Here is a 27345-nt window from a genome sequence, read left to right as displayed (position 1 = left end):
AGCTTTCATTTATCTGTGAATCTTTTGATTCCTCCATCAAGTCTGAACGAGAACCTTGCTGGATAGAGTATTCTTGGTTGTAAGTTTCCCCCTTTCATCACTTTAAGTATATCGTGCCACTCCCTTCTGGCCTGCAGAGTTTCTGCTGAAAAATCAGTAGATAATCTCATGGGAGTTCCCTAGTATGCTATTTGTTGCTTTTCTCTCAGTAATTTCAACATTTCCTCCTTATCCTTAATTATTGTCAATTTGATGACTGTGTGCCTTGGTGTGTTCCTCTTTGGCTTCATTCTGTATGGTACTCTCTGTACTTCGTGGACTTGGGTGACTGTTTCCTTTCCCAAGTTGGGGAAGTCTTCAGTGATTATCTCCCCCAAAATTTTCTCAGGTTCTTTCTCTCTCTCTTTTCTCTTTCTGGGATCCCTATAATGGGAATATTAGTGTACTTCATGTTGTCCCAGAGTTCTCTTAAACTATCCTCATTTCTTTCCATTCTTTTTTCTGTTCTGCAGTACTGATTTCCACTAATCTGCCTTCTAGCTCATTGACCCGTTCTTCTGCCTCATTTAGTCTATTCTTGCTTCCTTCCAGTGTATTGTTCATTTCAGTGATTTTATTCTTCAACACTGTTTGAGTATTCTTTATATTTTCCAACTCTTTGCTAAAAATTTTGCTCTGTGCATCTATAGTCCTCTTGAGGTCTCTGAACATCTTGGCCATCATTACTTTAAATTTTTTCTCTCATAAATAGCCTATCTCCTCATCACTCATTTCTTCTTCTGGAATTTTATCTTGTGCCTTGGCCTGGAAGATACTCCTTTGCCACCTCATATTGTCTATCTTTCTGTGGGTTTGTGGATTCCTTCCATAGGCATTGGGATTATTGTTTTCTTACTTCTAATATCTGCCCCTGGTGGATGAGGCTGGACTAGAGGCTTATGCAGGTTTAAGCCAGTGCCTGCCCACTGCTGGGTGAAGCTTGGTCCTGGTGGATAGGGCTGTGTCTAGAGGCCTTTGCGGCATAGGAATTCTGATGATGGGTGTGGCTCTGTTCCTACCCTGTATGTTGTTTAGCTTGAGGCTTCCCTACAGGCTGTTGGTGGGGCTAGGTCTTGGTGCTAATGATCCAGTCAAGATCTCAGCCTCTAGGAAAGCTCATGTAGATTAACACTCCCGGAATGTCCACCACCAGCTTTTATGTCCCCTGAGTGAGGCACAGCTGTCCCCCACATTCCCAGGAGACCCTCCAAATCCAGCAGGCAGGTCTGGCCCAGGTTCCTATGAAATCACTGCCTCTGCGCTTGGACCTTGTACATGTGAGTTTCCGTGTATGCTTCCCAGAACTATCCCGTTTTTACCACTGAAATATTTCCAACTAGCAGGCTTAAAGTTGTGAAAAAGTTTTAACTGCAAAGTAATTCCCAATCACATTGTTTTCATTTTGAAACAACATTTGTTTCAAGTACTCTAAAGCAATTTTAAATACATGACAAAAATTACATAGCATTTATTCATATGAAGCAGAACACTATCAATAATTCATTATAATATTGGTTTGTTTCCAACAACTTTTACTTATTTCTTCCTATTCTAAATGAAATTGATCAAATCATACAGAGGTTTTGCCCAATAGCCAAAAGCAGAGGACTCCTTTGAAAACTTTCCTAAGCCAAAATGGTGTAAAGGGAAGCAGCAGTTATCTTAGGACCTGTTTTGCTAATGGAGGTACAAAACAAATGAAGATAAAGCTCAGATTCTGACATACACAGTTCAAAGCTACAGCAGCCTGGTGCTGAGATGCTTAAGTGTAGCTCCCAGGGAAGGAGCTCGGAAGTGCCACTCTTACAGCTCAGGACGCACACTGCCTTGATAAGGGCTTGCTTCCAAACAAACACTGAGCACTATTTTCAGTTTTTATCTTTTTTCATAAAGGTGAAAATCCTCTTCAGATTTCTTTCAGTTAGCGAAGACAGGTACTAATGTAGGTGTGTTGTACAAGCAAGCTTCAGAAAAGAGGGGGATACCTATACCCCCAAAGAAAGAGGTTGATCTTGGGATGGACTCTCTGGATACAAGAAGTGGAAATTTGCAAGCATCCCGAGAGTGTGGAGATAGCAGCCAGACTCCATATGGACCACAAAGCCCTACTGTTAATGATGCCAGAATGCATAGGCTCAAGGAAAGAGGAAAACCATGGCTGTTCACTCAAGGTCATTTCCAGAACTACAGTGCACGTTTGACTTGATTGCCCTTTGTTGGCAGCAATTTGTCTTTTGGGTTCTTAAACCACAGTGGTACTTTGAATTTGTGTAAGTTACTTCGGGCTCCACCTCTCCCTATGTGAACGTACCCAGGTAACAAGCTTTGAATGGGACTTTCAGGGTATTCAGCTGTATATAAGAGAAATTTGTCAATTTGATATGAAGTGACATTTAGAAGCTGAGAGTATTTACAATTGACACAAATCCAGTACCCAAGACTGAAGAGTAAGTCATATCCTTAAAATAAAACACTTGTTATTTTTTAAATTAAGATACATGAATATACATTATACTAATATCAGGTGTACACAATGATTTAATATATGTACATGTGTATATATATTGCAAAATGATCACCATGTTAAGTCTAGTTAACATCTATTACCATGCAGCTACATTTTTTTCTTGAAGTAACTTTTAGGGTGAACTCTCAGCAAATTTCAAATATGTAATATGGCATTGTTAACTATAGTCTCCATGCTGTATATTATACCCCAGGACTCATTTTGTAGTTGTAAGTTTGTTCTTCTGACTACCTTCATCCATTCTGACCACTTCCCAAAAGTTTTTCAAAATTTTTTGACAAAAATATTTTTTCATTAAAATTGGGGAAGTCATGGTCAAATATAGTGTTTCTTGTACCATGGCTTAATTCACATCCCTGGTGGGTAAACTCAGCTATTCGGAGCTTCTCTTTCACCTTCAATGATTATCCAGAGGAAAAGCTATCGAAATTTAGAAAACCGTGACAGAGTCAGAATCTCACTGTCCAAAGAGGACAGTTTTGATGTATCTGCTTTCATTAATGTATGTTTATGGTTGTAATCAGACAGCACATACTGTTCTTTACAGTTCTTCCCTACTTAATATCAAAAGCATTTTATATTTCTCTCTTTTGTTTAAATAAAACTTTTTAATAACTGTATTATATGCCATTTGGTGACTATGTCACTGGAAATTTAATGATCATTTTCTCCTGTTTTTAAACATTTAGTTTGTTTCCAGTTATTTACTTTTTATTTTTCATTTGTAAATTATTTTGTAATAACTCATAAATTATTGCTTTTTCCTTACTCATTTTTTAAGCAAATTTTTTGTTTGGGAATAATTTTAGATTTATAGAAAAGTTACAAAGATAGTACAGAGAGCTCCCATATACTCCTCATCATAGCCTTTCTTTTAATGTTATCATACTACACTGGCATGGTTTATTCATCAAAACTAAGACTATATGATCCAGCAATCCCACTCCTGGGCGTATATCCAAAGGGAACCTTATTTCAAAAAGATACATGCACCCCAATGTTCATAGCAGCACTATTTACAATAGTCAAGACATGGAAACAACCCAAACATCCACCAATAGAAGACTGGATAAAGTTGTGGTATATTTATACACTGACTACGACTCAGCCATAAAAATGATACCATAATGCCATTAGCAGCAACAGGGATAGCCCTAGAGAACGTCATTTTAAGTCAAGTAAGCCAGAAAGAGAAAGAAAAATACCATATTATATCACCTATATGTGGAGCCTAAAAAGAGAAAGACAAATGAACTTATTTACAAAACAGATACAGACACACAGACATAGAAAACAAACATGATTACCAATGGGGAAAGGGGGTGGGAAAGGATAAATTAGGAGGTCAAGATTTACAGATTCTAACTACTATTTAAAATAGATAAACAAGTTTATACTGTATAGCACAGGGAACTATATTCAGTATCTTGTAGTAACTTATGGTGAAAAAGAATATGAAAATGAATATATATATATATATATATGATTTCTATATGACTGAAGTATTGTGCTGTACACCAGAAACTGATAGAACCTTGTAAAATGTCTATAATTCAATACAAATATTAAAAAAAAACTAAGACTACCATATTGGGTATCACTATTAACTAAACTCTAGACTTTATTAGGATTTCACCAATTTCTCCAAGTGATGTTTTAATGATGCTGCACATTGATGTAGAAGCAAAAACAACTAGGCTATGTTTGTATAAGGCTACTAGAAGACCAAAAGTGGTCCAGGAGGTTAGCACATTAGTTTTTATGTTATTTAACATGATATCAGTTATCATCATTAATTTTTAAGGCCAGCCGATTTCTGCCCTCAAGTCTAATATTAGTTAGTAAAAGGAAACAGATAATACTAACTAAACATTAAAAGTACAGAAACGTTCCTGTTCAAATGAGACCATCTAACATGCTACGAGGGAGAATATGTTTCAGCCACGTTTATGTACGTTCCGGTGTACGTTTGTGCAGATAGCCCGTCTTTACTGAACTCCAATTATCTGCTCAACCCGCTCCCAAGTGCTGCCAAAGGAAACTGAGACATCCCTAAAATAGTCGACTCTCGTCTCAGAAGCTTAAAAATCCCAAATTCAAGAAAACAACAGTAAATTCATAAAGTGACTAATGTAACTCTTGTGGCAATGGAGAGCACAGAAATGACTACACAAGTTTTCCTGACACAGAATTCTGAGAAAGGTTGAAAAGAAAAAATACAGACTAACAAAGAGGCAGGCACAGCGTCCTGCAGAAAAAAAAAGTTGTCACAGAAGTTCTAGCACTCTTTTTGGAGTTACAACAACAGTTAGCAATGATCTCCAGTGCCACTGTGGCCTTTCTATATGCCAAGAACTGATGCACAAGTCGTTCCTTCTCCTACTAAACGGAAGCCTGTAGCCTCACAGAAGCAGCTAATTCAGGTGCCCCGACTGAATGAGTTGTAAGTCTCAATACAAATCACTGGATCAAAATGAAACATGATTTTTGACAGGCCTCAGAAAGACGGGTTAGATGAAAAAATAATACTAATATTTACTGAGCACTTCACTGTCCGAGGCACACTTTTACACACTGCACACAGATTTACTCATATAACCCTGACAACAACCCTATGAAGCAGAATCTATCAGGTCCATCTGAAGTTGAAGAAACTGAGTCCCAGTAAGTCATTATCACGTGTCAAAGTTTATTGAAGCAGGAAGTAAAGAAGTGTGTCTTCAAGCCCAGGCTGCTGTCTGATACTGGAGCCTCGAGCTGTGACTGCCCTGTATCTACAGGAGAGGACAAAGTCGGAGGCAAGGGGTTCTAGTAGGGAAGCCAAAAGGAGAAAGAAAAGATTAACAAGTTAATCAGCTGCAGTGAAGTTGATGCCTTAGTAGTACGTTTTTCAGTAAGCAGAAAAATTGAAATGTGAGAGACAAATGTGAGAGACAAGATACCAAATTTATATCTCATTTTTACACTAACATCATAACCAGTAGAAACTTTATTAGTAAGCAGAAAAATTTAGATTTGATCAACAACAGAAAACCAAATTTATATCTCATTTTCACACTAATATAACCAACAGAAAAGCAGAATGCTATATAGATAACACGCAGCATTAGGTTTCAAATTACATGAGTTCTCCTTCTGTTTCATACACTTCTTCTGTGGACTTAGTCTGTCTTAATTAACATACAAAAGACACACACTATTTCCACTTGTATCCAAACAATTTAACAGCAACTGTAGATGTTAACTTAGCTAACCCTGTATCTTCTAGTTTCAAGTGTTCATCTCCCCTTTTGTTTTTAAATGTGTCTTCTGGGCTACTTTGAAAATGCTCAAGACATTCATGTTTCAAACTCTGTCCACTTGGTCAACATCAAATCCATCACCCCTTCCCCCACACACATTTTGGGGCATGTTCCACCGTTTTTCAGTGCCTAACATAGTGCCGGACACTGCTGTGGAGCCACAAGGCAGGTAGGTAAAAGCATGATCACTTGTCCAGGATTAGCATAATTCTCCCCCATCCAGAGCAATCTGCAGGTTGGCAAATTTTCTCCAAAAAACAAGAGAAACTTTTACAAGGCTGTGTCATCAAGATACTCAGGTCCTCCTCCTCCTCCTCCAACTCCTCCTCCTTCTCCTCCAATGGCTCTTCTTCCTTTCCTCCCCCTTGCTCTCATTATGCTAATTTATATCATTTTAAATTGTTTAATCTATTTCCTACTAAATATGATTAAGAAGTTGAATACAAGATACTTAAAAAATACCCCATGCTCAAATTTGGCCAAACTTTTATTCTCTTGGCTCCACGCTGTTCAGACTTAAAACACTTCACACTATATAGTCATCATCATCATTATTAAAGTTCCTATTTCTTCAGCAGGTAATGTTTTACAGATGTTAATATAATCCTCACAACTACCTTTTTAGGTCACTATTATTATTCCATTCTACAGACTCAGCCATAAACTGAGGCACTGAAGCAAAATAAATTGCTCAAGATTACACATCTATTACCTTGTGGGACCAGGAGTTGTCACAAACATTTTGATTCCAGAGTTAAAAATACAGAGTTAAACACATCATTCATTCCACTTAATGTATAATACAAAGAAGTTCCTTTACTAATATATTGGTCATTGTATACTGTATTTTTGTCAATTATGTCAAACAGAAAACATTATGCACACATTCAGAGAAAGTGAGAGAGAAAAAAATTTTAAATTGGGGGTGTTGAAACTAGTTTTGATCGAGAACCAATGTTCTATTTTTTTCAATTACCCAACTGTTTGTGCCCATTTAGCATCCCCATAAAACAACTACCATGGGTAGCTCTGTGTAAGGTCTTATTCAAACGCTTGCATGGGTACATCATGTTCTCAGTGTTTACTGAATTATTTGATTCCATAATTACAATCTCCTCTGTTAATATCTCACCTTTAGTGTTTTTTATAGGACCACATTTATTGCTGGAGTACTTCTGATGCTAGTTAGGAAAAAATACATATTGCTTGTAACCTAAAGTGGCTTCCAATGTGCATATGGCTTCAGAAGCATCAAATGCTCATATAAACTGGTGTGAAACACACCTGGGACTTATTGACAGTTCATTACATTCAGGTATATGTGATATATACGGTAAGCCTCCAATAAAATCCATTTACTATTTACAGCATGGTTAAATGAATGAATGAAGATGATTTGTTCTATTTCCTAGTAGAATCAGCCAAGGAATTACAACTAAAAGAACAAGGATAATAATTATTTCTAAGGCTTGCAATCAGGGGATAAAATAAACCACTATTACTGAAATAAGGTACAAAGAAAATATATTTTTATCTCCAGGATCTGTGTGGGCTACTCCATGACCAAACTGAAATTTCTGAGTAATTTAGCTCTACGTAAGACGTGTTTGCTCTTGGCTCTTTCTCTTGTTTTGCCTCTAAATTTCCTGGTAACCTAGATACAGGCAATACACAGGTAATGATAAAAGATTAAATGGTCAAAGACAGTTGCCAGAAGTGAACCACCTAGACACAGGAGTTGGGTTGATTCCCATACCAGGTCTCTGGAGTTGATTTCCAGAGAATAAATTATCTAAAATAAAAAGTCTTTAGAGCATTCTTGCTAGTTATAGTTTAAGGACATGGCTTTGATAAACCTTTGAAATATGTTCTTTTTAACTTTGAAAATACACAGTTCCAACAACTTGGGCAAGTTAACTACTTGGTTAAATCCTCAGACTTTATTATTTAATTTTTGTTTTCTCATCTATACAATGGTACTAAAATGGAAGGGCAGGTATAAGAATTAAATGACATCACACATGTTAGATAGCTAGCCTTTATCTTAGAAATTTTGGGGTGGGGTACTGTACTGAAAACTTCAAGCCTTGGCTTTTACTTTTTGAGCCCAAATTCTCACTTCATTCTTTACTAGCTGTGTGACCTGAAAACCACACAGCATGTACAGCGCTCAACTGACACTCAACAACACCACAACTTCTCCAGGTTCCACTCACTACCAACAATTCGACTCCATGTTCAGTATCCTCTTTTCCCTGCCCTCTCCCCAATGCTCCCCTTGCTCGCCCTCTCCAGAAAAGTAACACAAACATACAAGCTAACACGTGGGATCTTGCCTCACTCCCCCGAAACAGACCAACCCTGGCAGTTGTGCCTCATCAACAGAGGTTGTGCAATTTTCAGCTCCTCCAATTAGTTCTCTAAATAGCCAGATGTTTTTTATTTGGCATCACCACTGGACACATCAACTGAAAACAGTAAATTCAATCCAAATTCATGGCCTAGGAATATCATGTCACTTGCAATCAGGAAACTAATGCTAACTTATAAAGAAATGGATAACTACTAACTACTACTTGACAATCCATTTTTTTAAAACGAATCTTTACAAATCTATCCTTTTGGGCTGCAGAGTTTATTTTCAGAGACAGTATTCTTACAGATAGCCTTGAAAGAGAAAAAACTAGTGACAGTCTCTGTTTACTTTGAGAAGTGAAATGGTGCACGTAATATCTGTTACACAGTACACAGCACTGTACTGATATTAACCCTTAACATCTGTCATTCACTTTGACTGCAAACTGACCTATACTTACGATGGCTGGGATCAGATCACACCTTCCAGTTCCCAGCTAACACCAAAAAATAAACAGACTCTGGTTAAACAAAGACAATCCTAATACTCCAAGTTAACCAAACACCAAAGCAAGAGCTAGTCCACAAATGTCCAGTGTTATGTAAGTTTACATAGAACAAGACACCAAATGGTAGCCTCTAGGGTTTTCCATCACTTGCGCTTTCCTTCCCTCACACTTATTGGAACAAGTGCAAGCTTCGATTAACTTTGCATAAGCACAAATCTATTACTTACTACTTAGTCTTTGGCAAAACAGTAAATCTCTCTGTACCCCAGATTATTCATCTATAAAATGGAGATGATGCTTATAGTAACCTCAGATAATTAAGAGAGGATTAAATAAGGTAATACATGTAATGCTCTTTAAAGAATGATTGGGATACAGTAAGTGCTCAAAAGATGTTAGTTATTAACAACCTCAATAATAAGAGTACTTTAAAAACTTCATGCACTCTACTCTACTCACCACAGAAACATCCCTAACTGATAAGAGTAAGAGTAATTCATTAAACCACTGGTGCACATCAACAACTCATTTATTAGCATCACTTAACCAGGAGCCAGACTTTATGTCTGTATCCCAAAGCTGCAACAGAGGATCGGGAATCAAATGTGTGACTCAGGAATATCCCTCTGGCAATATCTGAACAACAAACTGAAATAAATCCCAATATGAGATTACGGCACCAGTCAAAAGGAAAGGTGTTCACAGGCCTAAAGACAGGCAGTGGCAGCTATTAAACAAGGAATGAGAGAGACATCAGGTGTATGACAAAGATGGAAACTATACAAATATATCACTGATATACATGAGTAGTACCAAGGTACCACAGTACTTTAACTTTAATAAGTTATTTTTTAACTTTCTACAGCAGGGACCCATCTTAATTTTCTCCAGTATATACCTCATACAGCAAGTACCATTTATTCCAAATTTAATTCAATTCATTTTTTAAGTAATTGTAATATGTCTCACTGTAGAAGACAGAAAGAATACTTACAGCTGGTAAAATATGATTAGCTGCATTAATACGTCAATCTATCCATATGTTAATCAATATATTTACGTTAATTGCTAATTTTCATGTCTCACAACAAACGTGCAAATTGTGGCATCCTCTGACCTTCGAAGCACACGTGATACCAGGGATGCTTTTTCTTTCTTACTAAATTGTGCAACTGCTAAAATTAATTGCACCCCAGGGCTATTATATTATGCATGAATTGTCACCCAAATGAATGACAGTGTTGGAAAGGGAGTGAAAGAATAAGGATTTAGATGTATTCTCAGTAAACACTGCCAGCTACATGACAAGTGACATGATACCCAATTACAAGACCACTAATTAAGGCTATCAAACAAGCCTGTGCATTTTTGCCCATCACTACGATTTCTGATCTCATCCTTTGCCTTTTCTTTCAGCAAATGGGGGGAAAACCTCTCAGAGTAGTTTTTTCTGGCTTTCTAAAACTAAGTCTTATCACTGGATATATCGTTAAAAAAATGGTAATTTTGCTGTTCCCAATTCTAGCATGTAACAAAATAGCAACAATACACTTTGTTATTTTTCTTACCTCAGCACTCAAAAACAGCTAGTAGAAGTCAGGTGTAGGGTTGTCCTCTTAAGACTGAGCAATGACAGTGAAATGTTAAGAGCTTGATTTCATGGGGAATGCAGGATGTGTCATGGAGAACAAAGCCCCCAAAATATACTATTCATTATTTTCTTTATTGAAAAGGAATTTCACTAGTTAGAAGTATAGCTTACATCACTATATTATCACTCACATCACTTTATTAAGAAATAAAATGAACATGACGGCTCAAGTATCTCCATATGTAAAGTGAAGATAACTTTTATTTCACAGTCATCAATGAAATTCTTAGAAATATGTGCATATACAGTCATATATGATTTTATTCATTTATCATATGATTTTATTATATATTATTCAATACATATACTAAAATATATGCAGATATATACATACTATTTAGTTCACCTTCAGTGTTTAACCAAAGGGATATAGAAATGTTTTAGTATTACCTTGTAGAATAGGATTTAGCACCACTTATACATAATACACAAAGGTGCACACATACTCACATATAGCACCTATTTAATATATTTAGGGAGTGATGTCAGCATCATGGGGGCATAGGACATCTCTCCTTTTTGTCTCCACTTTTTAACAAGAAATTTGGCATCCATTCATAAACAAGAGAACTTCCGTGTGAGTTGCAAGATTCAGCACCACACACCAAGGGAACAGGAGGCATCGTACTCAAGCAGGCATTGAGTAACAGGCAGACAGACATTGGCATTGCTATGGAGCCAGCATCAGCTTGCAAACTGATCACAGCCCTTCTCAATGTCAGTCAGGGAAAACCACTAAAGGACTGACTTGCGTAGACATCCACAGATGAGAGAGACTATGTCGGAGTCCAGCCTTCCTAAGGAGAGATTCCAGTATTTCATTTGAGGAAAAAAAAAAATACAAGTTTGGACGCACTGAAGAGGACAACAGGAACTCTACCAACACCACACTTCCCCTGAGGCAGCATAGCCCTGGAAGGAACAAGCTGCTGGGGACCACTCTTGCAGGAAAAAGAGAGCAGTGAATGAGTACCTGCCTACCCAAGTTGTGCAGGACACTGCTAAAGAAGCCCGTTTCTACCTGCTACACCCACAGTATTGAGGCAGGACCTTCAGGACTAAGGGAAGGAAGTACAGGAAAGGGGCAGATAAAAATATCAAAGGGCATTAGATACATACAGTTCCTGCTGACTGCCTTTGGGACTCCAGCAGAAATTTCACCCTTGAGTCACTGGGAGAGCCTCACTCAAGGATACCCTTACCTGCCCACTGGTACTGCCAATGCTCCAAATGCTGAACTCAGAGCTCCACACCTCTGAAGCTGACTCCTTGTGTACAATTCAGACTGTAGATGCAAGAACAAGGTCCAGTAAACAAGAAGTCCCCTCAAAAAAAAAAAAAAAGCCTGGGAATTATAGGCAAGGGAGAAACTTCAACCTTTAGCTGTAGCACCTTCTGGGGGGAAAAAGAAAAAAGAAAAAGTTTTCCAGTAGCAATACTGGTGAGTTGTAAGAACTAGAGAAAATATTTAAGATTGAGAATTCTGACCGAAAAAGGAGTAAAAAGTGTAGATTAGATGCATCCATACAAGGTTGGAGAAAGTACCAGATTTAAGAAAAAACAAAGAAGACTATCTCCCATCAGAAAACAAGTAAGAATTTGAGAAGGTATCTGTTGCTTCTTAAGTGTAAACAGCAATGCAAAGCTTCAAGGAAAATGAAAAATTAAGGAAACATATCATCATCAAAAGATAACAATAATCCTCCATAACTGAATTCAAAAGCATGGAATTTTTCAGTATGGCTTATTAAGAATTCAAAATAGCTCCTTTGAAGAAATTCAATGAGCTACAAGAAAACACAGAAACACAATTCAATGAAACCAGGAAAATTTATGAACAAAATGAGAAACTTAACAAAGAGATAAAAATCTTAAAGAACCAAGAGAAATTCTAGATCTCATGAATTCAGTAAACAAAATTAAAACTGCAGCAGAGTGTATCTATAGCAGAACAGATCAAACAGAAGACAGAGTCAATAATAAGAGAATAGGTACTTTGCAATAATCCAGTCAGAAGTAAAAAAGATACAAGAATGAAAAGGAGCAAAGATAGCCTATATGATCTAAGAACACCATCAAATATACAAGTATTAGATTAATTAGGGTTCCAAAACGAGAAACGAAGGGAAAAGAGGTAGAAAGTTTAAAGAAACAACTGAAAATGTACCAAATATGGGGAGAGACTCAGACATTAAAATTCACAAAGCTAATTGATCACCCTATTATCTCAGTGAAAATGGACTTCCCTAACACAAATTAGAATGAAATTATCAAAAATCAAAAACAAAAAGAACCCTAAAAATAGCAAAAGAAAAAATAATGTAACCTTCAAAGGAACCCTCATTAGTTTATGAGAAAGTTTCTCAGCAGAAACCCTACAGGACAGGAAGGAGAAGAATGACATGTCACAGTGTTGAAACGAATTATCAGCCAAGAATACTATATCTGGCAAAGTTATCCTTCTGCTATAAAGGAGAAATAAAGATTTTCTTAAAGAAACAAAAGCTGAATGAGTTCATCACCACTAAATCTGCCTTGCAAGAAAAGCTCAAAGAATTTCATCTAGCAGAAATGAAAAGATGACAATAACATTAAAGCACACAAAAAAATTCCAAACTGTTAAAATTAAGTATAAGTCAGATGTAGAAAACTCTAATTCTGTAATATAAGGAGAAATTAACCATGTAAATATTGTATGAAGGTTGGTGGAAAAAGTGTTAAAACTATAGCCACTATTATTTTTTAGTAAATACACAACATAAAAAGATAAATTGTGACAAAAATACATTAAAGGAGAAATTTGTCTATAATCAAAGTTGTTGCTATTAGGATAAAATGGACTGCTTTATCTATAAGATGTTTTATGTAAGCTTTATGGTAACCACAAAGCAAAAATTTACAGTGGATTCACAAAAGAAAAAACATGGACATTAGGGCATACTACCACCACGGAATATCACCCACTTACAAAGGTCAGAAGAAAGAGAGGATAAAAGAAACAATAAAAATACAAAACAGCAAGAAAGCAACTATAAAATAGCATTAGCAATTCCTTATATATCAATAATACTCTAATTGTAAATGAATTAGGTTCACCAATTAAAAGACACAGAGTGGCTGGATAGACAAAAAAACAAAACCCAACTACTTTCTGCCTACAAGAGACTCACTTCAGCTTTAAGGACATGCATAGGCTCAAAGTGAAGGGATGGAAAAGATACTTCATGGAAGTGTAAACCAAAAAAGCAAGACTAGCTATACTCAGACATAATAAACTTTAAGCCCCAAATGGTAAAGAGACAAAAAAAAAGTTATTATACAATGATAAAGGAGTTAATTCATCAAGAAGATACAGCAATCATAAATATACATGTATCCAAAATCAGAGCACTTGAATATATCAAGCAAATAGTAAGCAATCTGAAGACAGAAACAGACTACAGTTATAGGAGAGGATCTCAATATCTCACTGTCAACAATGCGTAGATGATCCAGATCAAAAATCACTAAGAACACACTGGACTGAGATTACACATTAGACCAGATATACTTAATAGACATTTACAGAAAATTCCACCCAAGAGCAGCAGAATACTCGTTCTTCTCAAGTGTACATGAAACGTTCTCCAGGAAAGATCATACAACAGTCCACAAAAAAAGTCTTGGCAAATTCAAGAAGATTCAAATCATACCAAGCATCATTTCTGACCACAATAATAGGAAACTAGAAATCAACAAGAGGAAAGCTGGAAATTTTACAAGTGTAGAAACAAAACAACACACTCCTGAATAACCCATGAGTCAAAAAAGAAACCAAAAAGGAAATTAAAAATCTTAAAACAAATAAAAATGTAAACCAACACAAAATCTATGGGATGCTACAAAAGCAGTTCTGAGAGAGATGTTCACAGCAGTAAATACACACATTAAGAAACAAGACAGATCTCAAGCAAGCAAGCTAGCTTTACTTCTCAAAGAACCTGGAAAATAAACTAAGCCCAAAGTAGGCAGAAGAAAGGAAGTAACAAATATTACAATAGAACTAATTAAACTGAGACCTTAAAAACAGTAAGACAGATTAAAAGCTGTTTTTTTTAAGATAAACACAATTGTCAAACCCTTAACTAGACTAAGAAAAAAGAAACAAATAAATCAGAAATGAAAGAGACATTTTAACTGATGCCACAGAAATACAAAGGGTTATAAAAAACTATGACTAGAGAAATGCAATCAAAACTACAATGAGGTATCACCTCACACCAGTCAGAATGGCCGTCATTCAAAAGTTCACAAATGACAAATGCTGGGGAGGCTGTGGAGAAAAAGGAACCCTCCTACACTGCTGGTGTGAATGCAGTTTGGTGCAGCCACTGTGGAAAACAGTGTGGAGATTCTTCAAAAGACTAGGAATAGACTTAACATATGACCCAGTAATCTCACTACTGGGCATATATCCAGAAGGAACCCTACTTCAAAAAGACACCTGCACCCCAGTGTTCATAGCAGCACTGAATAGTTACAATAGCCAAGACATGGAAACAGCCTAAATGTCCATCAACAGATGACTGGATAAAGAAGTTGTGGTATATTTATACAATGGAATACTATTCAGCCATAAAACAACAACATAATGCCATTTGCAGCAATGTGGATGTCCCTGGAGAATATCATCCCAAGTGAAATAAACCAGAAAGAGAAAGAAAAATACCATATGAGATCTCTCATATGTGGAATCTAATAAAAAAAAACATAAATACGAAACAGAGACAGACTCATAGACATAGAATACAAACTTGTAGTTGCCAAGGGGGCGGGGGGTGGGAAGGGACAGACTGGGATTTCAAAATTTGTAGATACTGACAGGCATATGCAGAATAGATAAACAAGATTATACTGTATAGCACAGAGAAATATATACAAGATCTTGTGGTAGCTCACAGTGAAAAAAACGTGGCAATGAATATATCTATGTTCGTGTATAACTGAAAAATTGTGCTCTACACTGGAATTTGACGCAACATTGTGAAATGACAATAAATCAATAAAAAATGTTAAAATAAAAAAAACTATGACTAATCATGTACCAACAAATTAAACAGCCTAGAAGAAATGGTCAAATGCCTAAAAACATATAAAATACCAAGACTGAATCATAAAGAAATAGAAGATCAGAACAAACCAATGGGTAAAGAGATTTAATCAGCAATATAAACCTATCAACACAGCAAACTGCAGTTCTAGATGGGATTTTCAGTAGTTAATTACATCAAACTTTTAAGGAATAATTAATGCCAATCCTTCTCAAACTCTTCCAAAAAACCGAAGAGGAGGGAACACTCCCAAACTCATTTTACAAGGCCAATTACACTGATACCTTATCAAGAAAATGATTCTAGAAGAAGAAACAGGCCAGTATCCCTTATGAATACAGATGCACAAACTCAACAAAATACTAACAAACCAAATTCAACAGCACATTAAAAGGATCATACACTACAATCAAGTGGACTTTATCCCCGGGAATTAAGGATGATTAACGTGTGCAAATCAATAAATGAGATATACCACATTAACAGAATGAAAGATAAAAATCACACCATGATCTCAATAGATGTAAAAAAAAATTGACAAAATACAACATCCTTTCACAATAGTTGGGTACAGAAGGAGTATAACTCATCATAATAAAGGCCATATACAACCATCCCACAGCTAATATTCTATTCAATGGTAAGAGGCTGAAAACCTTTCCTCTAAGATCAGAACAAGACGAAGGTGCCTGTCCTCACCACCCTTATTCAACATAGTACTGAAAGTCCCAACTAGAGCAATCAGACAAGCAAAGGAAATAAAATGCATCCAAATTGTAAAAGACCAAGTAAAACTGTCATTATTTGCAAATGGCATGATCTTACATAGAGAAAACCCTAAAGGCTCAACCAAAAATTGTTGGAACTAATCAATGAGTTCAGTTAAGTTGCAGAATTTAAATTCAACATACAAAAGTCAGTTATGTGTCTATATTCTAACAATGAAATATCTAAAAAAAGAAAAAAGAGACTATTCCATTCATAATACTATTGAAATCATTAAGATACTTGAAAATAAATTTAACCAAGGAAGTGAGAGAAGTCTTACAATGCAAACTACAACTCTTTGATGAAATACATTAAAGAAGACACAAATGAAAAGATGTCTTGTGTTCATGGAAAAGAAGGATTAATATTATTAAAATGGCCATACTGCCCAAAGTCATCTACAGATTCAATGTAACCCCTATCAAGTTTCCAATGGCATTTCACAGAAATAGAAAACAAAATCCTAAAACTTTCATGGAACCACAAAAGACCCTTAAGAGCCAAAACAATCCTGAGAAAGACCAAAGCCAGAGGCATTGTACTTTCCAATTTTAAACCATACTACAAACCTGTAGTAATTAAAACAGTTTATTATTGGCATAAAACAGATACTAATGAAACAGAGAATACAGAAATAAATACCTTTATATATGGTCAACTAGTTTTTGATAAGGGAGCCAAGACTATACAACAAGGAAAGGACAGTCTCTTCGATTTAAACCAGTGTTGAGAAAAATGGATAACCACGTGCAGCAATATGAAACTGGACCCCTATCTCACACCACTCACACAAACTAACTCAAAATGGATGAAAGAGTTAAACAGAAGACTTACTACCATAAAACTCCTGGAAGGAAAACAGGAAAAAAAACTCCTTGATATAGGTCTTGGCACTGATATTTAAGATATGATTCCAAAAGCACAGGCAACAAGAGCAAAAATCAACAAGTGAAACTACACCAAACCAAAAGCTTCTGCATAGCAAAAGAAACAATAAAAAAGTGAAAAGGAAATGTATGAAATGGGAGAAAATATTTACAAACCCTTTATCAGATAAGTAATTAATACCCAAAATATAGAAAGGATTCATCCAGTTCAATTACCAAAAACCCAAACAATTCAATTAAAAAATGGGCAAAAAATCTGAATTGACATTTTTCTAAAGTCATACAAATGGCCAACAGGTACATGAAAAGATAAGGGATTAGCTCAACATCACTAATCATCAGGGAAATACAAATCAAAACCACAATGAGCTATCACCTCACACCTGTTAGAATGGCTAGCATCAAGAAGACAGGAGAGAACATAAGATATATGCATGTCCTTGTTTACTGTAGTATTATTCACAGTAGACAAGATATGGAAACAACTTAAGTGCCCATCAACTATGAATGAATTAAGAGGATGGGAGAAGATTATAGAATTATATGCATTTAATTCAGCCATGAGAAAAAACAACCCGCTATTTGCAACAACGTGGATGGACCTTGAGGACATTATGCTAAGTGAGATAAGTTAGAAAAAGACAAATATTGTAGAGCTATCATTTCAATGTTTAATTTCAAAATGTCAAAGTCATAAAAACAGAGTAGAATGGTGGTTACTAGTGGCTGGGGGATCAAAGCCTTGGGGAGGTATTAAGATTACTTATCTACACTGGAATTTGACACAACATTATAAAATGATTATAAATCAATAAAAAAAAGTTAAAAAAAAGATTACTTATCTAATCATTGTAAATTTTTAAGAGAGCTAATGCACACCATAGCGAGTATAGTCAACAAATACTGTAATATAAACTAAAAACTTGCTAAGACAAAGATCTTAACTGTTCTCATCCATAAAAAGAAATAATAATCATATGATGTGATAGAGATGTTAGCTAACACTACTGTGGTAATCCTATTTCAATAAATAAATGTATCAAATCAACACATTGTAAACACGGTACACTTTAAATTCACACAAATATATCCAAGACATAATTATATTGTTATACATACTATTTTTCTGAAATTGGAAAATGGTCATTGTATTTACCTCTAGGATTAAATCTCATGGTCAGGGAGATCAAATCTGATCTCTACTTTCTCTAATTTAACAATTGTTTCAGTTTTCTTGTATTAATCCCATTTGTCTTAAAATAGAGCCCAGTGACTACTCAAAACAATGTAACTGATACCTTTTAGTGCAGTGCTGGGTCATTTCTTGCCCAAACTCCTTACAACATGATGAAAGGAGGAGGAAAGTAGGTGTGGAGAAGAGCAAGAGTTGAAAAAGGAGTAGAAGACCAGGCAAGCCTTAAGCATTTTCATTACGACAGAGGACTGATTACCAGTCACCTACCAATGACTTAAAGGCAATGTTGCGGGTTAATGATCAGACTCTTGCCTTGTCCTCCATACAGATGACCATCTTTTTTTTTTTTTTTACTCTGACACCCAGTTCATGACAGAAATCAGCCATATTGCTCCAGCCAAACTAACTGCCTAGCTAACCCACAGAATCATGAGAAATAACAAGAGTCTATCATAAGTCACTGAGTTTTGGGGTGACTGGGTATACAGCAGATGAGAACTGATACACTGCATTAATCCACTGAGACTAGGAGCTTCATTAACTAGGTTTTCTTTTGCTGACAAATATGACCAGTAACACAAGGGACACAGCACAGGGTCATACCCCATGGTTGACAATTACTGGCGTAGGTGACAGGTGATCAAATCCTATAGCTGAAATGACTGTTGGTAGATTTTAATTTCAGTGGTTTGAAAACTGGTTTTTGGATGCCCTCGTTTTCAGAAAAGGCTTCAAAGGCTGTCCTGAAAGAAAGGCCAGTATTTTTCCCTGCTTCAAGTGGACCACATGGGTTAAACATAGTGCTTTCGCTTCAGAAAAGTTTTCATTTTATAAAAAGACCCAACTGAAAATACACTTTAATAAAAATGTGAAAGTCACTCATCTTGTCTAACTGCATTAGAATTATTAAGCCAAGACTCAGAAAAGTAAGGTGGTTTGTTCAAGTTCATGTAAGTGGGAGTGACAGAGAAGGAACCCCAACTAGAGAATAGCCACCTGACTCAGGTTTTTGTCTCCTACAACACCCTGAGACTTTTAATTTGGAAAAGGAGACCTCTACAACCCCAGAGGGCTAGCAGCCTAGGGGCCAAGAAATGACTTCACATCTGTGCCTTGAAATTTTTTTCTTATTCAGTCAATCAAATATCTACTAAAAAACAGCCACCATCACCTACATGTACGTCCTGCCTTAGACATGTTTCCCTTTGAAGGAGGAAGTCAATCAAGATTTATAAAATAGCAGGACTAGGGTACTCTGTGTTTATTAAGCAAAACTTGATTCTCCCTCCCTGCTTTAAAAAATATTCAATCCTTTATGTTTTACATTATACATACATACACACAGCTTTTAATATCGAGTGTTTTCCTTTCTGTAATCCAACAGAAGGATTAGGAACTTCAGACCCTATATAAACCATCATTATACTGCATTGCCCACACACTAATATTCAGTTTGAGCACTGTAAATGAGCCCCATTCATTCTGCAAACAAGAACGAGTCAATAGTGCTTGCTTACAAGGTCAGGACTAATCAGTCCTGGAATAAACTTTCCCTTTCTTCCACTCTGCAGCAAGAAGGGAGTTCTCAGACGAAATACGTTCAAGGAAAGAACTATTTAGTATAACATAAAATCACATTTATACATCAAAAACCCTTTATTTTTGGATAAGGACACTTTTGTCTCATGGTAAATCCCACATCTGATTTATCCAAGATACATCTCTATCAAGCAGTCTTGACTAAAAGTTAGCTTACCCATTGCCCTGAGCAGGATAAATGAACATGCTTATGAATAACAATGACTTACAAACATGTTATCACATTTATCAGTTCAAAATAAGCATAATAAAAAGCTTGCCAGAGACCATCATGGATAGAATTGGGCAAACTTTTAAGAGCCATACAAGTCTCTTAGCTACATCAGAACTGTTAATGAAGAACTTGGTTTATCTTAGATACATTTTGGTCAGTACGCTCCTCTCTGGTACAGATGGGAACTTCTCACAATTCATACTTAATAAAATTGATGTAGAATTAGGTAAGTTTATCTTACCACAAACAAGAATAACCACACTACTACCCTGGAGGGGAAAAAACTGTAGAAAGAAAGTGTTATTGTTTTGATTAAAGTTCACCTACCACTAAGACCATGTGCTGGACACTTTCACTATATTTGGTCATTTAATCCTCTGAATAATCTTACAAGGCAAACATTACTATCATCTCCTTTCCACAGAAAAGGAAACTGATTGAAAAATACATATGAAAAACTAGTAACTTTATAGTAGAGAAACCTTGCAGATACTATATATGGTTTGCAGACCTTCCACCTGACAAAAAGACATCTATAGCCTAAGCAGTAGAAACTGAGAATGGATTCTATTAACATGGCAAAGGAGAATTAAGGTTGCTAATCAGTGACCTTTAAATAGGTAGATCATCCCAGATTAACCAATGGGCCTGATGTCATCACAAGGGTCCTTAAAAGAGAAAGGAAAGGTAGAAGATGTCAGTCAGAGGGAGAGCTGAAGATGCTGAGGGGATGGCTTTGAAGATGGAGCAAACCAAGCAGCACAGCAGCCTCTGCAAACTAGAAAAGGAGGAAGTAGTCTCTCTAAAGCCTCCAAAAGAAAAGCAGCCCCGCCAACAGCTGGATTTCAGCCCAGGGACACCCGTGTTGTCTTTCCATTATATAGAACTGTCAGAAAATAAGTGTGCACTGTTTTAAGACACGGAGTTTATGCTCATTTGTTACCATGGAAGTAGGAAACTAATACACCATTGTAACCAAGTGACAAGTCTCACATCACCAGTGGTGCCATGTTGGTGTCACGCACCCTGACACAAGGCAAGGAGGAGGGCATCTCAGTCACTGCGACAGTCTTCCCCCAAACTCAGCGTCCCAGCCGAATCACGAAAAGACACCAAGTAAACCCAAATGGAGGGACATTCTAGAAAACACTCAAAGAGCACTCTTCAAAACATTCAAGGTCATAAAAAACACACAGAAACTGAGAAGTACATCCTTACTAAAAATGATGATAGTAATGGCTAACATTTATGAAGGCATTACCTCATTTAAACCTCACAACCATGCCTATGAGGCAGGTACTGTCATTGTCACAGATCACGTTCCCCCGGAAGTAGATTCCAAGATAGAAGTCAGAATGCATGAAATTCATCAGAACATGCGTCTCAGGACTGACCTCTGTAGGGGAAGGGGAGGAAGATTGGACAGAGGGAGGAGCTGGGCTGTGGTGTAGCCACAGCAAAGCTCTCAGACATTCCCCCAGAATTTTCTAGAGCTGAAATGGTCCTGCAGAACTGAATGAACTGAGGCAAAGGGGCCAGGTGTTGGTATTTATACCCCCTCAATGACCAGTCACTGGATGTGGGCTGCCCTTGGGAAGGCATGAGGCCTTGGGTGAGGAAAGAGGGCAAGTTCCAGGAGGATTCTGAGCTTTTACTCATTGGCTCCAACATGCTCAGCAGCTAGAAAATAAGTGCTTGGGTTCTGGAGTACAGGCGGAGTGCCAAGGGGTGTGCCAGATATGTACAGATGAAAAAAACTGAGGAGGAGGGAATAAAGGACCTGTTTCAAGTCAAACAGATACAAAGCAACAAGGTGAGGCCTGACTCCAGCTCCACTGGACTGTAGCATGAGTCCTGAGCAGTGTGCTATGCCTAGAACTACTGGGGACCAAAGAAAAGGTTTAGCTGCAGTGTAGCAGGAACAAATACTTGAAGTCAATACAACTGTAAGTGAAGCTACCTACTTCAGTCCAGGATATCATAAGCCAAGGTCAAATGCTTCCTGAGAAGTGACAGACTAGAGCAGGAATGAAGTCAGTGTACATTTTTATTTTCATTATGTGATTGTTAGCTAGCCTTTTGAAATGATGACTTTCAGAAGACCAAAGTTTTTTTCTTAAAAAGAACAAGAAATTAAATATGGTCTTTGAAGGGTACATGCAAAAAACAGGAAAGGTTAAAAATGAAAGTTCAGATGCAAGAATAGAACTCCCACACCAGCAATTTCTAACTTTCTGGTAAATTGGGCTTTCTTCAACTAGGACTCACATACGTGTAATTAATTCTGCTCATACAGGGCAAGGGAACAGAATTCTGTGTACAAACTTATTTGCAAAAATTGCTATGATGATACATTTTTATATATTTACTCTAGCTCAGATGATAATTTAATGGTTAACTTGTTATGAATAATCCACAGTAATGTTTCACTTTTTTTTTGGCTAATTTAACAGTAATTGAATGAGCTGTGAATTGAATCAAACTTCTTGCAAAATTACAGAACTTGTTTTATAATGCCTTTGAAAAGCTCTGATTCCCAATGCATCAGAAAGTGAATCTTATTCTTCCCATTGCATGTTTAACAAACATGAGCAAAGTGAGAAGATCTGAAGAGAAGTAACTCCGAAGACGATTACAATGGACAATGGGAGTGGAACTCGAAAAGTTAGAAGGAGCAAAATGCAAGGATGAAGGAGGTGGAGAAGAAAGACGCAGAGATGGGGGAGCTTGTTTAAGGTTTAACGGTACAAATAGCAAGTAACTGTGCAGTTGTGAGAAATGGGAAAGATTTTAGAAACTTTGTGTTCAAGGGTCTGATTCATGTCTCTCCACAAAACTGTCAGTAAATCCCACTCTTCCCATAATCCTACTTTCATCTTGTCTTTAAACATAAAGATGAGAAACTGTCAAATGCCTTTCCTTTCCAAAATTCAGCTATAATACGTCTATAAGAGCATTCCCCAGATTTTCTAGTCCAATAAACACTGCCTAAAAAGGAAATGACTCTGGTCTGGCATTAGTTCCTTAAAAAATGTATTCTATGATTACAGCATTTTTTTCTAAGAATTCACAAAATGACCGCTTATTAATCTGTTTGAGAACTTGACCAGGGGTGATGTCACCCTCACACATCAGTTCTATACTTCAGAACTATCCTGCTTTTTTGATATTTTCAAGATTTCTGTCTTTGGCACCAGGTTGTCAGTGGTTTCCCAGTGGTAAACAGTCCCGATGATCAACAATCATAAAAGCCATTTTTGAATGAATTTTTCCCACTATTAAAATAGGAAGATTATTCTCTCTAGTTGAAAAAGACATTTCCAAAGCAGCAGAACTTCCAGGCACAGAAGTGTTCGTGTAAACACTGGATGATTCCATGTCATAGAGTGAAGTGCTGCTGCTGTCTGTCACTTGTGGCTTCTACAGTCCTTCCACTGCGGTGGTACACCCACCACACAAATGCCATGTACTCATTCATTCAGCAAATGCTTACTGGGAAAAAAAGATTTGATTTTATTCTGTACTAAATACTGAGCTCAACACTAGTGAACAAAGGAAAATAAGGCAAAATCTAAGCCATAGAGTTTACATTCCTCTTACTATCACGAAAACTCATTTAAATTAACTGGAAGACACTAAACAAAAATGTATTCTAAAAACTTATTTTTAAATTAAATCAACAGTTTAGAACCAAAGAACGATGTTCAGTATAAACATTAACACCAAGGATCATATATTCCTACTACAGGACATCTCAGAACCTAGATATGCTAATAATAGGCATTGTGAATCCACAAGAGCAGAATAGACTATGTAATTTTTGCTAAACTTATATGACCAGGGGTCCACCTCTTCCCCTTGAGACATCTTAAGGGAGTAGGATTTTGCAGAAAAAAAATCAATCTTTCCAATATGGATGGGAAATAATGGACCTGAGAAATCTGTCTTTAGCACTGCACTGTCTGTTCCCATTCTGTCATCATCACACAGCAATTCAAAGGCAGTTTCAAGACAACCAATGAGTAAGTGCGTGAGCGAGCAACGCAGACCATATGCATGAGGGAAATGACATTACACAGAGATCCTGTGGGAGAAATAGGAATCTATTTTTTTATCCTGAGTAGTTTCAGAATATATTCTATACATATGTACATTGAGTCCCAGATTGAAAGAGTGCCTATGCACAAACTGAATGGAGAATTTCTGCATCTCATGACCCAGTTTTTCCATCACTCAGATGATTATTTTTCTTTCAAAAAATCCTTTTGAACTCTTCAAATAAAGCTCAGTGCATCCCCCTAAAACAGTGACTTCCCCAACTTTAATCTACAGAGCACCTACATCAAAACTTAGAATGTTCAGTAAAAAATTGTACATCTGTCAATCTTATCAAAAAATTGGTACCTCTGGTAGCGGTATCCAAAACTCTGCTTATTTTTAAAAATTGTAGTGATTCTTAGGTACACCAAAACTGGAGAAGCACTGAACCAGAGCCCAATCTCTTCCTCCTCTTGTTCCCTAATTTTAAGAAAACATCTCCTTATAGTGCATCATTTTTAATCTCCAGGGCAATGAGATCAAGGGTCACAACAGGTAACAGGAATCACAACAGAAGCACTGTTGTGTCAAGTGTGGCAACCTTATTAAAGTACAAATCATTTAATGGAAAAAAAAAAGGAAAAATAAAGATGGCTAGTTTGGGATTAATTTCCCTCATTATTGCAAATTGGAAAAGGTACGAAGTCAGAGGAAGGCAGATAATGAGCTTGAAGACAATGAGATAATCTACCTCCAAGCATCTATTATACATAGTTATTTCTTAAGTTAAAGCCAGTATTTGGAAGAGAAAGACGATTCTGGGAAAATGGCTGCCTGAGCTTATACACTTGGCCCCCTTGTCTTCCCCTCAGCTCCTTGTTAAAGAGGCTTAATGCATTAATTAAACTTGATGGTAAAAACTCCAGAGAAATGCAGTTAGGTATGTCATTGTCAGTAATGTCTGGGACATAATCGATGGGCCAACAGAGCCAAGGGTTAAGGCTACTGAGCTAAGGTTTGGTGTCAGACACTGGTAGACTCTAGATTTGGGGAGGGAAAGGGGTTTCTGCTCTTTATTTTCTTCTAAAGGTGGCTTGTTTAGCTACTAAAAGAAATCTAGAGGAAAGCATGCTCATAAACAATCATTTGTGGCCCATGATAAAGAGAAGCCATTTCTCTTCTTCTTGGTCATAAGAAGCCAAAAGTGAGAAGCCCTTCCCCTATTCCCAAATAGAATACTCACAGTTGTTCCTGCTTGATCTTCTTGTAGAGGTTCTCCAGGATTGCCACAGAATGAGAGGTCCCCAAATCTGTCTGTGCTGTACTGAGGTTACCTATATGTAGAGGAAGGCAAAGCAAAGTTACAAAATATCAGTGCAGACATCACAGATATACTGACTGGGAGAAAATATCTGTATTTCATATATAACAAATGGTCCATAAATACTTAAGAAAATAAATTCCATACATTTATTTCATAAATAACAAGCATTAGTATCTAAAATACATAAAGAGCATTACAACTCAAAAAGAAAAAGCTAAGTTACCAAATAAAAACATGGTTAAAGTAAATAAGAAAAAGCAATACAGAAAAACTCACCACAGAAAAACTCTTGCACATATATACAAGGAGTTGATTTCAAAATCATGGAAAAATGGGGACAGCCCACTTCTTAAATTATTATTTATTCATGTAGTTGAATACTACATTAAAATGAATTTAACAGAAACACATGAATCAATATGGATAAATCCTAATACATAAGAAAAAAAAGTACATGGGTTAAAAATACACTAAGATTCTATGCACATATATTTTATAAACCATAAAATACTATATTTGTATGTGTATTTATAGACAGAGAAAAGCAGAGAAAGATACATTTAAAAATCTGCATAGGACTAGAAACCAGCAAACTAAGGATTATGATTACTTCTGAAAAAAGAGAGAAGAAAATATGATCAGAGAACTTACTGGTTTCAGATATTCTTTACTGTATCTCTAATGTTTCATATGTAAATAAAAAACGGAAAATAAGGAAAAATTAAATTATAATTTCAGTAATGTGTTCACAGATGTTTCTTATACCGTTTTTTCTATCGTTCCATAAGCTTAAAATATGTTATTTAATGGAAGGATGATATAAAAAACGTTAGCTCAGCTGAGTAAGAACACAGATTTTCAATTTGGAAAAAACTCCAGTTATGATAAATTAAAGAGGGCACTACTACGTAAAACTGATGAAATAACTGAACTCTAAGACAAACTGAAAAGCTTTCAGATAGAAAAAATAGATGAAAACAAACAAAAAAGAGTCAAACTAGAAACAGCTTTCTAATCTTCAATTCTAGGGGACAAAATGTATTAATTTATAATCTGTTCTGAGGAAAGAACTGTGATTTCAAAGTCCTATTCTTAGCAAAAATACAATTTTTATAGAACTTCCGGTTTCCTGTGCCACCGATAAGGAATCGTTTTGGGGGCGGGTAATTAGTGGAGGTACCGGGGCATGAACTCGGGACCCCGTGCATGCTGAGTGATGCCCTCCCCATCCCCCACACCCACCATAAGGAACTGGAAGACGCCATTGGGTCTCAACAACCACAAAGCTGCACAGAGTTAAAAAAAAATCACCAGCTTTTCTTGGACCCACAGAGAAGACACCGCAGGGGAGACGACCGGCCCCCAGACCTGAGAGGCGGACGGCGGAGACGAAGTCCAGGTCCACGGGGCAGAAACTCGCACTTGGAAACCACCCCAGGAATGGGGAGGGAAAGCCTGAACTCTTCACTGGTAAACTGCTGGAGGCTCGGCGTGGACAACTCTGAGAGCTAAAAATTCTGCGGGAACCCCCCGTGAGGTAAGCCTTACCTCCAGCAGCGCCGCGAGCTTCCCGCAGGCAACGGGGAACACTTCCCTCCCGGCGTGCATCGCGCCCGGGGAGGGGGAGGAACGCTTAGCTGGAGCAGGACACGTGTTTCGTCTTAACAAGGCGTGCACGCAGGAGAAACTAGTTAGCCAAGCCTAAGCGGCTGGGGTATCATCAGAGCCTAACTGTCCTGGGAGAAGGCAGTATCTCACACCAGCTCCCTTTAGCCTTCCATGGGGAGGAAGGGAAATACCCAACTCTCACCCTGTCCCACCTAAAGAGAAAGACCCTGAGAAGCACT

General features: G+C 36.9%; 1 long non-coding RNA gene across 4 annotated transcripts in view; it reads right to left on the bottom strand.

Moving 5' to 3' along the window:
• LOC140697421 (uncharacterized) overlaps nt 1–27093 on the bottom strand; it is a 586614-nt gene extending 559521 nt beyond the window's left edge. For 2 of the 4 annotated variants that reach the window (XR_012074450.1, XR_012074453.1), the window contains exons 1-2: nt 26867–27025; nt 25418–25508 (exon numbers count right to left, since the gene is read on the bottom strand). This is a non-coding gene — a long non-coding RNA (uncharacterized lncRNA). Of the gene's footprint in view, nt 1–25417; nt 25509–26740; nt 26814–26866; nt 27026–27046 lie in introns of those variants that run through there. The other 2 variants (XR_012074451.1, XR_012074452.1) reach the window with 2 other exon arrangements.
• Nucleotides 27094–27345: the final 252 nt, after the last annotated feature.

Source organism: Vicugna pacos, chromosome 7, assembly GCF_048564905.1.
Source record: "Vicugna pacos chromosome 7, VicPac4, whole genome shotgun sequence".
Lineage (NCBI taxonomy): Eukaryota > Metazoa > Chordata > Mammalia > Artiodactyla > Camelidae > Vicugna > Vicugna pacos.
This window is presented reverse-complemented; position numbering and strand designations above follow the sequence as displayed.